Raw genomic sequence first — 13,673 nt, 5'->3', positions numbered from 1 at the left:
ACACTTCATATATGTGTTAGACAGGGTTCTCTAGAGAAACAAAACCGAGACACTGATAATTATATATATATATTTATATAGATAGATAATATAAGAAATAAACAGTTAATCTATAAAGCAGTACAAATGGCTCGGTGCAACTCACTTCCATGAGACAGCTAGTATACTGGCAGTCCTACGAGTCTTCAGGGCTATGGGGTAGTCCTCCATGGAGCAATTCAGGCTATCCAGCCACAGGCAGCAAATAGCAAGCAGGTCACCAACAGCCAGCCAGATGGCAGGACCCAACAGCCCCCAGCTCAAGAGATATACCTTCCAGTAGCGTGGCAAAACAAGTCTTGAAGGAACCTCAAGTTACAGTGACACAGTCCATGGGTTAGGTGTCCCACAGGTAGTGTAGCTTGCAAATGGATGCACAGAACAAGCAAGGCAGCCGCACACTGGTCTGATAATCAAAAAGCAAGCAAGAAAGAGGCAAGACTCACCAAGCCATTTATCTCTCCACCCTTCAACTAATCTCACATATCTTCATTGGCCATGTTGGCACAACAAACCTACCTATCACAATGTATATATTTCATATATATTTCATATATATACCAAAATATCTATATCTCTCTAAAAATATCTATATCTATATCTCTCTAACTCAGAAAGAATATATATTTATAGAGAGAGGCAGAGACAGGGATAAGTAGATATATAGACATGTATCGATACATCTCTTTGCCAACAAGTCAATTCTGACTCATCGTGATTCTACAGACTAGGTTGAACTGCCCCTATGGATTTCTGAGACTGTAACTATGGGAGTAGCGTGTTGATTAGAGAAACAAAACCAGTGACACTCATAAATGTGTAAGAAAGAGCTTTATAGTTATATATCATGTAAACATCCCAGCCTAGTGCAACTCAAGTCCATAAGTCTGATCCTGGTCCACAAGTTCCTCTTCAAACGCATGTAGTCGCAAGCAATGGTACAAGATGCAGGAAAATCACTGGCTGGTGGGTGCAAAATCTTGTGGATACAGTGGCAGTGGATAAATCTACAGGGCTCTGACTGCCATTGGGGTTAGCCATCAGGAATGTGAAGGTCAATAGAGAGAGGGAAGTTTCCAGGAGGTACAAGGAGGCACCATCAAGCTGTGACCTGGTTGACAGGTTATACTCAACCCCTACCATTTTATTTATCAAGTTGGCATAAAATTATGTAACTATCACAAGTAGAAAGCCCCATATTTCTCCTGAAGAGAGGCTGCTGGTTTTAAATTACTGATCTTATGCATAGCCACTAGACCACCAGGGGTGGTAGATAGATGATGGATGGATGGATGGATGGATGGATAGATTAGATAGATAGATGATAGATAGATAGATAGATAGATAGATAGATAAAGGAAATTCATATAAAAAAGTGGCTTACATCTCCATAGAAGAGGGTAAGTCCAGTCAAGTTCAAGTCCATGGGGCAGATATTAAGCTGAAAGCCTTTCCAATCTCACTTTTCTTAGCTGCTAGGGCTGATCCTTATCTGAGAGCAGAACAAACAGCTACCCAAATCTTACACCAAATAAGAAACCTACAATCTCTATGAGGTCTGCAGGTCTCCAAAACCAACCAAGCTCTCTCTCTCTCTGACTCTGTGGCAGATTTCTGTTCAGAGAGGAGAGAGCTCCTTAGGTGTCAGGCTTGTTCAGTATGGTAACTCTTCCCTCACAGGCCTTTTTCCTAGCAAAATAGGACTGTCTTCCCACTTCCTAATGCCTGAAAAACAGTCATTGTAATTTTTGGTATCTAGTTCTTAAAACCATCCATTGTAAATCTCATCTCTGTGAAAATCTGTTTCATAAATCTTCCTTGGTTCTTCCTTTAAATTAGGAAGAATTATCCACAGCTAATAGAAAATTTAAACACTGGCTCTACTCTCATCTGTGCTGACCTGGAAATGTCTATTATATGTCCCATTGCACAATCTAGTGCCTCCTCTCCAAACGATGCATTAATGCCTTTAGCTATTCAAGGGATTCAACTGACTGAGCTTGGGTGGGTCATTGTCATTTGATTTATCAGACTCTTCCAGATTGACCTTGATGGACTCAGGGCCTGCCTGGACACCAACAAGGGAGCCCCAGCACAAGCCATGCCATCTGAGCTTCAGGACTCGCCAGATAAAACTCCAGAGAGAAGAGCCCTCAGGCTTTGAGAGATTCAGCAATGAGGTTTATTCGTCCTAGCACTCCTCCCTGCTACATGTCCTGTGAGTTTACTAAGAAATTCAGCAAATGTTATGGAAAGCCTACTACATGTCAGCTGTGGCGGAAAGCACTGAAGATCCTGAAATGCTGCCCCAGAGAAGCTCCCCGGAAAGGAAAAATGCCAGGCTCACTCATTAACAGCTATATGTTAGATGGCCACTTCTAGTCTAACAACCTTAATGAAATGGCGCAGGAACCCAGGAACTGCAGGATTGTTCTTTACGACATCTCCAATATGTAGACGCTAACCTCTCTGAATACCACCAGTCATAGGGTCTTAGCATCCCACAAAGACAGCCATTCTGAGCCATGGAAAGGAGCTTGAGGCCATTCAATGTTGAGCTAGACAAGCTACCACAAATGGACAAAGATCACCTCACCTCACTTATGTTACATAATAAGACAAGGAAATGGTTGTTGTTAGGTGCCACTGAGTCCCTTCCAATCCAGTGACTCTGTACACGCACAACACAATCCTACCCGGGCCTGTGGCACCCTCACCATTGTCCTATGCCTGAGCCCATTGTGACACTGTGTTGGTTCTTTTTGTGAAGGTTCTCCCTCTTTTTCACTGCCCCTCTGGGTTATCAAACATGAGGTCTGTGTTAGTTCGGGTAGACTAGAGCAACAAATTCATAGACACTCATATATATATACATATATATACATAGATATATATATGAAAGAGGTTTCTATACAAGAACAATTGAATATTGAGAAAATGTCCCAGTCCAGTCAAGATCAAGTCCGTAAGTCCAATATTAGCCCATATGTCTGATACCGATCTATAAAGTCCTCTTCAGACTCATGAAACACATGCAATGATACCCAATGTAGGACGATCACAGGCCAGTGGGTAGAAAGTCTTTGGACCCAGTGGTGTTATAAGCATCTCAGCATTGACAGGGTCTCCACATGGCTCCTCCAGTTCCAGGGCAACATCAGGGTATGTCCACGTGACTTCTCCTCAGGGATGTCTCACAGGGAGTCAGCCAAGGGAGTGAACCAAGAGAGTGAACCAAGGGAGAGAGAGAGAGAGAGGTGAAGAGAGTGAACCAAGGGAGAGAGAGAGAGAGAGAGAGAGAGAGAGAGAGAGAGAGAGAGAGAGAGAGAGAGAGAGGTGCCTTCTGCCTCCAAGAAGGAATCCAGGATTTCACAGAATTCTCAGGAGAAGGCCAGGCTGACACAAAGGCCTCATTGGCTATATCCTGATTGACAGCCTAGACTCTGCTCCTTCATTCTTAATCCTCTCAAGTTCCAAATTGACACCAGATTATGTAACTACCACAAGGTCCTTCTCCAGACACTGGTCTCTTTTGACATGGCTAAAGTATGTAAGACACGGTCTTGCCATTCTTGCCTCTAAGGAACACTCTGGCCTTATTTCGATTACAGGTCTGTTTGTCATTGTAGCAAAGCATGATACTTTCAACATTCTTCACCAGCACAATTCACAAGTGTCCATTCTTCTCTGTTCAGGCAAATGTATAGAGACCAAATTTTATGAGCGTTTACCAAAAACAGAAGAGAGGAAGAAAGAGTGATCCTTAACGATGATGGGAAAATGGCATTGAGTAAATAAGGGTAAGGTTGTAAGGGTAACCATTATAATTGTTGGCAATAAAAAGTAAACTTGGAAAAAAGTTGTGTGGTAGATATAGTTACAACAACAAAAGTAACTGCTAACACTTCAATGTACTAGCAAACACCTCTTGGGAGTTTGTTCTCTCATTTGGAGACTTTGGGTCATGGTTTCATGGGATATCCTAATAAATTGGCCTAGTAATATACTAAATGCTTCTCTTCTACCTCCTAGTTCAGTGCATAGTGGCTGGGACTTTAAAGCTTGTAAACATCCATCTAAGGACCAATAATTGATCTCTATTCTCTTGAATCAGTAGATAGGGAAGGCAAGTCAGGGATAGAAATAGAGGAAATGAAATGTGCAGCTAATTGCCTCCCTGCTTCCTTTGCTTAAAACTAGAGAAATGAATGGTACCCAGCTACCACTGCTGAGCATTGTGATTTTTAAAAATCAAATAGAAGAATCCTGATCAAATAGAAGAATGCAGAGCAGTATTCAAAGCCCAATGGCTGCTGGACTCATTGAGTCCTTAGAAGCTAGTTGAACCCCCAAAACTATTGTCCTGAAATGATTTTTGAACTTTAAACATGGAAAGTATATATGAACCAGCAGGGTGCTGCCCAGCCTGCACAGAAATCCCATCTCAGGGAACCTGCCCTTGAGAAGAAGAAAGTTGTTTCAATGCACAGCACCGAGCAAGGAACCAGGCATTTTAATGGGTGTAGTCTAAGGGAAGTTACACATTTGGATAAAATTTCCTCAGAAATTTCATGTTTATGCTTTCCTGGCAGAGGAGGGCATGTGCACAGCAGCCCTGCCTCCACCCTCAGAAAATGGTGTCCTTAGCATTGTGTTCAGTGTGGGGATTTCGCACAGGTGGATATGGCATAAGGTCATCTTTAAGACCAGACTAGGTTGGACTGAACAGGTTCCATGAGTCAGGACTGAATAGGCCCAGTTAAGGTAGGCCCAATAGTTACTTTTCTACAAAACATTATGGGAAGAAGCATGTGAGAAAATCAATCTCTCTCTCTCTCTCTCTCTCTCTCTCTCTCTCTCTCTCTCTCTCTCTCTCTCTCTCTCTCTCTCTCCGCCCCCGCCTATCTTTCTACATTTCACCTAGTCTGAGTGGCCTTTTAAAGGGAAGGCAGGGACACATAATAGGGACTGCATAAATCTACTACTATTGCTATAGCTGTATTTGCTTCCAGATGTTTTGATCAAACCTTTCATTTTGTAATAACTCTAGATTAACACAAGAGTTGCAAAGATAACAAGAGAATTTCCATATACCACCCCCACCCCAAACCCTTGTGGTAGTGACATAGTCTGGTGTCAATTTGAGAGGATTATGAGTGAAGGAGTAGAGTCTGGCCTGTCAATCAAGATATAACCAATGAGGCCTCTGTGTGGACATGGTCTTCTCCTGAGAATTCTGGGAAATCGGTATTTCCTTCTTGGAGACAGGAGACACCTCTCACTCTGCTCACTTCCTGGGAGACATACCTGAGGAGAAGCCACATGGACCTACCCTGATGCAGCCCTGGAAGCTGGGGAAGCTCTATGGAGCCCCCTTCAGTGCTGAGGGGCTTACACTGCCACTGGATCCAAAGGCTTTCTACCCACTGGTCTGTGATCGTCCTGCATTTGGCATTATTGCATGTGTTTTGTGCGTTTGAAGAGGACTTTATAGATTGGCATCGAACAGATGGGCTTAATATAAGACTTATTGCCTTGGACTTGACTGGGTTAGGATGCTTTCTTATTGTACAATTACCCTTTATATGAAACTCTTTTATACACATATGATTTTCTATGGATTTGTTTCTCTAGTCTACCCTGACTAACACATCCCCCAAAGAAAAACTCCTGCCATCAAATTGATTCCAACTCATGGTGCTCCTGTAGGGAAGACTCAGACTGCTCCTGTGGGTTTCTGAGACTGTAACTTTTTATGAGAGTAGAAATCTTCATTTTTCCCCTATGGAGTAGCGCACGTTTTCCATGTGGATAGCAGTCCAATGCTAAACCACTACATTAACTGCCCCGCCCCCCCCCCCCAGTTTCCCTTAATGCTAATATTTTACATAACCGTGGTGTATTTGTCAAAACTAAGCAGTACATTTTATTTGGGTCTCACCAGCTTTTCTGCTAATGACCTTTTTCTGTTCCTGGGTCCAATCTGGGATATCACATTTGCTTGGCTTCAATTTGCAAGAGGGCTTCAAAAAGCTTATGGGAAACCTCCAGTATCTTCTAATTCCCTGTTTCCACAGATAGTTTGAAGCCTGTGTGCGTATTTGTTTGTTGGAAAATAGTTGCATTTGTGAGAGTTAGTCACCTCTCTTATGAGTAGGCCTGTGCAGACGCAAACTAAGGAGTGCGAAAGGAGCCTGTTGTGCTTCGGAAACATCAGCTGCCAGCTGTGCTCAAAGTTCTCCGTAGCTACTATCTTGGCAGGAAATCAACTCTGCAACTGATACTTCATTCTGTAACTGAAATTGCTAAATTAAGCCATCATGTAGCTTTAAAAAGTTTTCACTTAAGAGAATTAAATATCTCCATTTAGTAGTTTTGCTAAAGAAATTCAAATAAAAGAAGCTTCAATTTTCAGCTGCTCTTTTAAAATTAAGAGATGGTGAGGGTGGGGTAATTCTTAAATAATTTAATCCATAAGATAAAAACTGATGGTTGAGCCAGTTCAAATAGTCCTCAGTACCTAATATGTGTATTTAATGTTCCCGAGCCATTACCTCAATCCTACAGCCATTGTCTGTTCTTACCTCAGTCCGACAGCCATTGTCCACTCTGCCCTTTGCCTCTTAGCTGTGGTCAGCCTCCGAAATGAAGGCCAAAAGGCCAGTGTGGGCACCTGGCCTGCTGGGGCTTTGCCTTGCCTCTTCTCTCTCCCGCTTCCGTTCTCTGGCATCTTCCCCTTGTGGTCTTTGTCCCTTACTCCCCTACATCTACAGCTTTCTTTGACCTCCCAAACCTGATAACTCAACTCAGTGCCTTATTCTTGTATTGGTTTGTATTCAAAATGATACTGTATTAGTACATTTTGGAGAAAATGATAACTTACAGTTAAGTACATAGGAGGAAATCTACACTATGCTCAATTCTATCACTATTAAAAATCTACACATTTTGTTTGTTTTTATACATGCACACATATGTAGTCTTATATTTGCTCTTTAAACAGGCCCATGCTGTAATAATAGCATAAATAAGTAATATTTATATACATATCAGGTCAGTTCAGCATCCTGAACCACCGTAAAGGGATTCTCGCTATTGTTATCCTCATTTTATAGATGAGGAAGTTAAGGCTTGGATTGCCAGTGCCTTGCCTGAGTTTACACAGCCAGGAAAAGAGACAACTGGAATTTAAAGTCAGACCCCAGATCCATGATCTATAAACTATTTTATCACTGGCTCCTTTTTATGGTTAAAAGAGCTGATGAACGTCATTCTATAACAACATATACATTCTTCTTTAACATTAATTTTAATGATTACATGGTATGAATGTGCTATGACTTGTTTAAGCCATGACCTCCTTTGGGGTATTTTTGGTGAGTCCAGATGCTTCAATAAATGCCCTGAACTTGAATAATCTTTAGGACCCATCTTGAATTCATCCTGAATTCCTTACTCACCCTTTCCTTCTCTCCATGACCTCTTTTGTCATCTGTCCTTCTGCTTCCCAAGGTTACCACCTTCATTTCCTCTGCTATCCCCCTCACAACTTACAGACACACGCAAACACAATTCCCTCCTGGGTGTCCAGCCTGGTTCTCTCCCTGGGTCTAGACACATTACCTACACTGTCACTAGACTCTCCATGAATAGAGAGTGATAATTCTTTGTGACATATCTATTCAGGAGTCTTCATGTAGGCTTATATAATTAATTATTTCAACATACATTTACTGGACACTCATTGTGTAGAGATTTTTCTAGGGATAGAGAGTTACATTCCTCTCTTCTATTAGTGTACAAACCTAATGGATGTAATAAAGATGAGTAGAATCGATCAAAATGTAAAATACCAGTAAAGTAAATTTAGGCCCCAATTGGAGGTCCTATGCTTGAAGGCTTGGAGGTTTCTAAAGAAGGTGACCAGGTTGACCAACTAACACTTACTCCTGCCTTCCTGTGGGTGTCATACATGATGGTCTTACAGGCTCAATGGCTCAAGATACAAGACCTGGAGCCCAACACTTACTTAGAAGGAGAACAGCAATAAGGTGACCAACCTTGATTTTCCTGGGACTTAAAACTAGGAGAGAGCAGGGCAAACTGGGATGAGTTGATCATGCTAAATAAGCAGGGAACTATGCACACATTGAACGAGAAGAACAAAGACGAACCATTGCACTTCATTATTGAGATGCATTTCAATTATGAAGACCATTGAAAGCACCATGGCCGCCAAGAGAACAAGCAACTCTGTCTTGGATGATGTCCAGCCTGAGTGCTCCTGAGAGGCCCAGGTGGCAAGAGTTTGCTCTCACGTACTTTGGACATGTTGTCGGGGGAGATCAGTCCCTATAGAAGGCCATCCTGCTTGGTAAGGCAGCAGGGCTGTGAAAAAGAGGTAGACCTTCAATAATAGATGGACACAGTGGCTGGGTTGATGGGCTAAACATAAGACCAGTTGTGAGGATGGTAGAGGACTGGGCAGGGTTTCATTCTGTTGTTGCTGTGAGTTAGAATGGATGGGCCGGGCACCTAACGTACCCACTGAAATGATTGCCTGTAAGGAATTTACCTCCCAGAGAGGAGAGAGAGACTATGAGTGAGCAATAGACTAAAAAGATATAATGCCAGGTAAATACATGGAAAGAAATGAAATATGGCACAGTACGGGAACAGAGAAGGACAGCAGTGGTAGGACTTGGAAAAATGATGACCCAAAGCTCAATATCTGGGCAGACTGGCTGATGATTTGTTATGCAAACAGAGAGAAAGTGCCAAGAGTATACATTGGGAGAAATCTTCTCAGGCCAGCCCAGTTCACGCAGAGGGCGTGAGGGGACCAAGGTCAGGGAATGGGATCTGAAGTGGCCAGAGCCCAAACTTGCAGAGCCTTGTAGCTTGAAGGAGGTACTTCAGATTGTAAGAGAACCTTGGACGACTTGTGGAGAGAGACAGCAGCGTCTGATTGAGCATCACTGTGACGGCTGTGTGCGGAAAGAGGGAGATCAATTAAGAGACTGTTGCAATAATCAGGGAGAGGGGAATTCTGATCAGAAAGTGCAGAGGCCTCCGAGATAGACAAGTGTGGGCTTAACACCCGGCCCGTCGTCACTGGAGGGGGACCTCTTGCTAATTACTTAACTTCCCTCAGCCTTTAATCTCCTTATCTACGAAATGAGGATTAATGAATTGTGGAAGTTAAATAAAAGAACGTGTATGAAATTGACTAGCAAAATGCTGACAATTCCATTATGAAAATACTAGAATTCCATAGGAATTACATTGTTCAATCACTAATCTGATGCTTAAGGCTAATGACTGGCCATGCAAGAAATCTGCGTGATGATTCAGACGAATGTGTATCCGCTGAGCTCTCCTAGCTCTGTAAGCCTGTGTACATATGCTCTATTTTATACTAAAAGCACATTATTAATAATTTCCTAAACACACTGAGAAGTTTGTGCTACTATATCTTCACTCCTATGGTTTTTCATAGGACCCCTGCTGGTGCAGTGGTTCAGCAATAGGCTGTGATCAACATGGTTGGCAGTTCAAAGCTACCAGCAGCTACATGGAAGAAAGACGAGGCTTTCTACCCCTGTAAACTAGTACAGTCTCAGAAACCAACAAGTGGTCGCTGAGTCAGCGTTGAGTCAGAGGCGGTGAGGTTTTTGTTGCTCTTGTTGTTTTCAAAGGTTTCTGACACTCTGCTCTTCCCACCACCCTGTACTTGTCTGGTTGACTCAGACCCAAGCAACCCTTCACCACGGAACCCTCCTTAAGTTCTTTATTCCAACAGAGTCCACTACTGCGTTCTTATTCCTTTGAGGGGCTTTAGTTCCAGCTTACCTTTATGATATATTATCAATTCTCATTACACTATTTAAGTTGTGCTAAGTGTGTATATAACAAAATATTTGCCACATGAATCGTCTCACATGCTCAGTTGAGTGTCGTTACTTGTGTTCATGCTCGTATTTAGTCCTCACCCTTATGTATTCCCAAATTTTCCCATCGCTCTTCTCGGAAGTTCGGTGTTCCCTCAGCATTACGTCTTTCTTTCCCCCTTCCTATAATTAGATTTTCATAAACATATATATATATGGAGAATGAATAAGGACAACACTTGATTCCCTAACACATAGCAGTGATAGTAGTGGGCTAAGAAATTCTGAATGAATTGGCCAGGAAATTGTCATGTGTAGAACTTGAGCCCAGATGGATCATGGAGGGAAATCGTGGCAATGGCATGGTATGAAGTCCGTCAGAAGTGCGGGCAAGGGTAATGTTTGGAAACTGATGGAGGTGGCCATTGTGCAATTATGCTTGATCTAAGTGAATTATGGACTGCTATGATATCTGTTAAAGCTCCCAATAAAGTGATTTTTTTCAAAAGTTAAGATCTGATATTTGCTGAACTGTGATCTGGCCTAAATCATTTCATTGCTCAACCTGTTTCTTCATATTTAAGCAATGTCCATTCTCTATTGCTGTCAATTGAGTTCCCTGAGGCTTAAACTCCCCCCAAAACAAACAAAGTCCCTGTACTTGAGTCTATGTGGACTCATAGTGACCCTCCAGATCAGAGTAAAGCTTCCCCCGTGGCTTTCCATGATTATTACTGTTTGTGTGCTCACCGGAGTAGAAAGTCCTGTCTTCTCCCATGGAATGACTAGTGGTTTTGAACTGCAGACCATGCAGATCCCAGCCCAAATTGTAACCTCCATGCCACACATACATTATTCCACAGTCTCTTTTTGTTGGAGAGAAACAGTTCAGCTGGTGGTTCTAGTTCAGGGTCTCTCGGGGTTCAGAAATGAGATCAGGCAGGGTTGCTGCCCCTTGACTTTGCTGGGTGATCTACTTCCAAGCACAGTGACAGAGTTGTAACTTGAGGCTATCTGTCTTCTCCGTGGGCGGGTGGGGGGAGGCTCTTCAGAGGCTCCCTCTCCCAACACAGCTGCTGGCTTCCCATAGATAATGAAAGAGAGAGAGACAACGAGACCCAGAGAAACACAGAGAGACAGACAGAAACCACAGAGCTTTATTGTACAGTCTATGCCACCTCTCCCATCATATCTTATTGGATGCACAGATCAACCCTGATACATTGTATGTGGGGTGGGGCGAGCCGTCGGACTCCACAAGGGTGAGAATTCTTGGGGATGGGGCTCATTAGGGACCATCTTAGAACCTGGCTAACCAAAACAAGGGAGACTATTTAGTCCATAACTGCTTAAAATGAAAATCTGAGCTTGTCCGCTTTCAGGGACTCTGTTGGTCCTGTGGTCCCTATTGTTCCCCACATCAATCCAGGGTATCTTGTCTGAGATGAGAAGCTATCCACGACCCAACTCCTATATCATGTCTCAGTTTCACGCCCCTCCTCTCCTCTGAGCCCCAGCCCTACTGAACTCTGACCTCTAGGCCTTTCTTATCATTGTCCTTCTCTCACTTTCTTATAATGTCCGCTGTTCTGGTCTACCCACTAAAGGCCATTGCTTGAGACCAGTCTCTCTTCTTCCCTTCTGGAGGTCTCTTTCTCTGGCATCTCCGGGACATGTCTGAGGAGCATAGCCCATGGCAGGGACCAGGACCGTCTCCTCTGTGGTCTCAGAATAAACTACCCTTCACCACACAGTCCAAGAAGGAATTCTTGATGGCACAACTTGGAATAAAGAGCTAACATTCATAAGGTTCCAGAGAGTCAGCTGCTGCCCCAGGCACTAATGTGATCACACTTTTTTTTAAACAAATATATTTTGTCCATTCCAGACTAAGCCTGAAATATCTCTAGTGGGATTCCAATTCATGCACGCCCAGGTTTTCAGAATTACGCCTGTCTCTACCATAAGTAGAGACTCCGGGTGAGTTCTCTCAGGACTCTATTTATTCTTTGGATGCCTTCAGCCCGAAGGCCAAACCAAACAGCGACTTCTGAGATCTGTTGGGTCAACATGAGGCAGAGGTCAGCTCAGAAGGTTATGGCGATGTTGACTTGTTTGTTTGTTTTCATTACAAAGGGGGAATCTGGATAGATTTCGAGAAGCGGAGAAAAGAGGGCTTATTATGAAGAAGTTTAAGAAATTAGAAAACTGCCTTGGTGAGAAAAGGGCCAGGAACGTTGCATCAAGAAATGTCTTTCCATCACAAAGCACCTGCACGATTTTCAAGGGAAACCTTCCCCCACCCAGCCTGCAGTACCTGTTTGGTCCCCAGGAACATTAAGTGGAATACAACTTGCGTCCCTCAAGCATGCCAAAGCTGCCACTTGGTGGCATGTCAACTGAAGACCGCAGAGCTCTTCAGGGGAAGGGTTGTTGGCAGCTGCCAGACAGGCAGTTCCGATTCACAGCGACCCTGTGCACAAGTGAACGAAACCCTGCCTGGTCCCGGCCACCTTCACAATCGTTAGGTGTGAGCACATTGTTGCAGCCACACACGGTGTCAAGCCATCTAGTTGAAGGCCTTCCTCTTTTTTGATGCCCTTCCTCTCCATCAATCATGATGTCCTTTTCCAGGGACTGGTCTCTCCTAAGACCATGTTCAAAGCAGCTGAGATGAAGACCCACAATCCTTGCTTCTAAGGAGCATGCTGACTATACTTCTTCCAAGACGTTTCTTTTTTTTCCCCCTTTGATTATATTTTCTTAATCATTTTATTGGGGGCTCGTACAGCTCTTATCACAATCCATACATCCATCCATTGTGCTAAGCACATTTGTGCATTTGTTGCCATCATCATGCTCAAAACATTTGCCTTCTACTTAAGCCCTTGGTGTCAGCTCATTTTCCCCCTCCCTCCCTCACAAACCCTTGATAATTTATAAATTATGATTTTTTTCATGTCTTACACTGTCCAATGTCTCCCTTCACCCACTTTTCTATTGTCTGTCCCCCAGGGAGGGGGTTATATGTAGATCCTTATGATCACTTCCCTCCATCTCCCCCACCTTCCCTTCTCCTCCTAGTATCTCTACTCTCATGATTGGTCCTGAGGGGGCAATCTGTCCTGGTTTCTCTGTGTTTCCAGCGCATGTCCGACCAGTGTGCATGCTCTGGTCTAGCTGGATTTATGAGGTAGAATTGGGGTCATGATAGTGTGTGTGTGTGGGGGGGGGGGAAGCATTTAAAATTAGAGGGAGATTGTATGTTTCATTGTTGCTACGCTGCACCCTGACTGGCTCGTCATCTCCCCACGACCCTTTTGTAAGGGGATGTCCAGTTGCCTACAGATGGGATTTGGGTCTCCACTCTGCACTCACCCTCATTCACAATGTTATGATTTTTTTTTGTTCTTTGATGCATAATACCTAATTCTATCAACACCTCGTGATCACACAGGCTGGTGTGCTTCTTCCATGTGGGCTTTGTTGCTTCTGAGCTAGATGGCTGCTTGTTTATCTTCAAACCTTTAAGACCCTACACACGGTATCTTTTGATAGGTGGGCACCATCTGCTTTCTTCACCACGTTTGCTTATGCACCCACTTTGTCTTCAGCGATTGTGTGGGGAATGTGAGCATCATGGAATGCCAGTTTAATAGAATAAAGTGTTCTTGCATTGAAGGACTACTTGAGAAGAGGCCCAATGTCCATCTGCTACCTTAATGCTAAACCTATACATATATG

Source organism: Tenrec ecaudatus, chromosome 1 (genome assembly GCF_050624435.1).
Source record: "Tenrec ecaudatus isolate mTenEca1 chromosome 1, mTenEca1.hap1, whole genome shotgun sequence".
In the NCBI taxonomy this organism is placed as follows: domain Eukaryota; kingdom Metazoa; phylum Chordata; class Mammalia; order Afrosoricida; family Tenrecidae; genus Tenrec; species Tenrec ecaudatus.
The sequence above is the reverse complement of the archived record's forward strand: the minus strand, read 5'-3'. Positions refer to the sequence as shown.